A 4312-nucleotide genomic window follows, 5' to 3' on the forward strand; every position below is an offset into this window, starting at 1 on the left:
TTATATAATTTATTGAAATAGTATAGTTTATTTGTTTACCGCTATGCGGCGCATTATTTACTTTCTATACCCGTATTCAAGTTCTTGTCATGAGCGCATATAAAGCCTGCAAAATATAATTAATGACATTTTAATTATTTTTATCAGTTTAATTTCTGATACGATTCCCATACAGAGGTATTCAGATATTAAACTAATTTTTGGAAAAGCGGACAAGTAAATGTCCGATTTTCATTTATTCGGACAGACATTGTCCGAATAAATGAAAATAGTTGTTATATCTACTTAGGTATAAAATAGAAATTAAATTCCATATATAAACTTTAATTTTATAAATTATTTAAATTTTTCTATATATATTACATTAATATATGTTATTAATATTATATATTTATATGTTATTAATATTATATATTTATATGTTATTAATATAAATATCAGAAAATGAATATAATATATCAACTGTGATGAATATAATATATCAACAGTCTTGTGAATATAATATATCCACTTTTACGTCATTTTCGGGTTTTATGAGACCAAGTTTAGGACATTTAATTGATCATTTTGTGACCAAAATTCAGCATTATTTTGTCACTTGGGTTTGAAATCCTTTAAATTCATTTAAATGCACCATTTTATATGAATGGCCAAAAGCTGCAGATTCTGCTCGGTTTCTGCTACCAATCTGCCGTCAGTTTGCGCGCGCGCAGATCCTGCTCGATTTATGCCATCAATCTGACGTCAAATCATGTTAGCAGATCCTGCTCGGTTTCTGCTGCCAATCTGCTCTCAGATTCTGTGAGCAGGCTCTGCTGGCAGATCATTAGCCTAATGCGGACATAACAGATGCCAAATTGCTAGCAAGAGCTGAGGAAATCTGTTGCCAATCTGCTGGCATATTGCGCGCATTTTGCTTACTGGGTGTCAAAAAAAGAAAACGGTGCAAAATCCTTGATTGCTCGAGTGCTGTAAACAAAAATGAACAACACAAGAAACACAAATACAAATACAATATAGATAATAGATGAAAATTAATATAAAACTGAATTATACATATATCTTAATCTATAAAAAGCAGCAAATGAGACTATTTTTATGGAAAATAGCGATGATACTGTACAATTATAGGGTAAGCATCTCAATTTCATATTTCTATATTATTTTTGTTTCTATTGAAGATTCTTATTTAGTATTTGTTTATAGAAACAGAAGAGACAGAAATTATTCCAAAAAATAGAGATTATGCAAGAAAACAAATAATAAAATATAAAATATATCCATAAGTATATACATAAGTATGTACATACATATATTAATGTATGAAATTAAAAGAAATCAAATTTCTTATTTGCTGAGTACTTTGATTCTGTATGTTGATATTCTTATTGTATTTGTTCAATATGTTTTTATCCTCGCAGAGAAGGTATATGGAAATAGAAAACAAAAGACGAATTAGAGAACTTGAAATTAAAATCGCAACAAATAGAAGAAGGAAATAACAGATTGAAAGCAGTAATAGAATCTTCACAAGAAAAGCACAAAAAAGAATTAAAATCTCAAGCAGATATATTGAGAAATCTTTTTACAAAGAAAAAAAAAGTTATCAGGAAAGATTGGCAACCAAAGATATACAATTAAAAATATTACGAATACAAGTAGAACAACAGGAGAGCAAACTTAATGATATGTTTGACGAAAAACATGAATATGCTACTACTGCATATAATTTTGATAAAATATCCTGTTATTTATTCAAAAATGAAGTGAATAATGTAACGAAGTTGTTTCATGCAAGACGATATAGCGAAATGGTAATGCTTTACTCTCACTTTGCATTATCACCCGTCTAAATTAAAGCATACCCAGACAGCACAAGGATGTCCTTAGGACGTCCAAAGGGCATCCAGGACATACATGTAGGATATCCTCAGGATATCCCATTGTAATCCTCAGATCTCCTCTGGATGTCCTGAGGAAGAGTAAATGATAGCCGTATATTAACCTCTGGAGAATCCAGGGAGATCCTGTGGAACGTCCTAAGGATTTTTATAGGATATGTTAGGGATATTTTTCGTATGTTTCAAGGAGCAAATTTTAAAATTTAAATATAAATTAAAATTATGTTTTGTTATTTACTGCCAATATTAAAAATCTAATATTAAAAATAGTTCACCGTTCTTTAATATTTGAGGCTTTCGTGCTGTACATGAATATTTTAGGTTTGGCTCCCGGGTTTGAGTTGTGTAATATTTTCTAAACAATCCAATATCTGAATTCCCTATGTTGGGATTGCATCAAAAATTGAACTGATAGAAAATAATTACATTTGTAATTTCCTGTCAGTTGCTCTTTGCAAGCTTTATATAATTCTCATGACCAAATCTCAAATACGAGTTCGCGTGTCGCATAGCGGTAAACAAACGAACTAGCGGTTAAATATTATTGTTTGTAAAGTTTTTGGAATGTTGCGAACAGTAACATTTCTCATGAAATATTAAATAAATAATAATTGTGGATATATGAAAATGTGCGCATCAAATTCAATTATTAATATTAAACGAAATTAACGTTAACAATTAATTGCACATGTATATGTCCTCTGGAAATCCAAAAGACATCCAATATAATAGACAGGGTAGATATATCCTACAGACATCCAGGGGTTATCCAGTGGACATTTATAGGACATTAATACTTATTATAATACTTAAGATTTCTAAATTATATAAAATAGCCGACACAACTAAAAATAATTATGTATGCATATTAAACTTTTATAAATATATTTATAATTATATCTTAAAACATCCTACAAATGTCCTGAACCGTCCTGGACATATTCAGGATGATCCTGAGGATGTTTTGTGCTGTCTGGGTATAACTTTGTAGATTGGTGTTTACTCTTTTCCTTTACTTTCTTTTCTATCAAGCGACGCGGTAACGTCGCGACGCCAAGTATATGAAAAAATTTCTTTCTGGCTTGTCAACGGTTTGCCTATGTACAGGGGCCGCGACGCTACCAAGTAGCTTATCCAAAGTTTTACGCCTAATAAATTTTCGATTAAAATTCCTCAGAAACCAAGCCATTAATAAAAAATCTGACGGCACTTTTCTTATACAATGTGGATGCAAGTTTTCGATTGCGACCAGTTTGAATAAAATTGGTGCAGTCAATCCTGAGGAATGTTAATCGTATACCAGAAATGTGACACTTCTCATTTTTCTTTCAGGTTCAGATTCAGTCGCTCACGTACGTATGCTCGCACGCACACACGCAAAGCGATTTTGTCCCTCAAGGCGCGTTTGCAGCGCTCATGTAGGATTATTCGCTTGAGTGTGCAAATACGTCTTGAGAGACAATTTTGTATATGTGCGTGCATATGTGCACGCACATATTGTATATGTGCGTGTATATGATATGTACAATATAATAAGGTTATAATCGCGGAATAATGTATGATATAAGATGTAATAAGGTTATAATATATAATAATCGCAGAGTAATGTATGAAGAACACTATATTGATTGAGAGACAATTTTGTATATGTATCGCGGAGTTTTCAATTTTACAATATAGTATATATCGCGGAATAATAGAACGAAAATTGATAAGAGTATCGCAGAATAGTGCAACAAATAAGAGAAGTAATAAAATGAAAAGAAATTATTAAATTTATACACTATTAATAGTGTAAGGAAGAGAAGTGATTTCTTTTAATCGATGTCATATCGAGCAAAGTTTGGTTATAGGTTACATTAATAAAACTGAGCGAATACTTACAGCAGAGTGAATCAGTGCATTATCAATTATAACATATTTGTGATAAATACATTATTGGAAAATGATTATGAATGAATCGAAGGAATATTTGGAGATTTTGACTGGCCATATTTTCGATAACGATAAGCTGGTAATTATACGCGCGAATGCGCATTATTAATGTATATAATGTTTATTTGTACTTTATATATAAATGTAATTAATGCATAATTAATATTTTTAGGTTAACTTATGACTAAAAGCAATGAGTTTATATTAATATAATATAAGCAATATAAATCTTGTGAGAAGTCTATCAAAAATATCATAAAAACCACAGCATTGAATACACATTTTTATTATTTGGCTTTAGAATAATAATGATAAAATCATATCGAAGCACTTCTATAGTGTATACAAACATTTTGCGGATCTGGAATTACTCGCTACTTTTGGTTCTGAAAATGTAAATATTTATTTATATTTTATATATAAATGTATTTAATGCGTAATTAATATTTTTAGGTCACTTACAAATGGCTAAACAA

Source organism: Polyergus mexicanus, unplaced genomic scaffold (genome assembly GCF_030449975.1).
Source record: "Polyergus mexicanus isolate NDT 795.1 unplaced genomic scaffold, iyPolMexi1.0 SCAF_20, whole genome shotgun sequence".
Classification (NCBI taxonomy): Eukaryota; Metazoa; Arthropoda; class Insecta; order Hymenoptera; family Formicidae; genus Polyergus; species Polyergus mexicanus.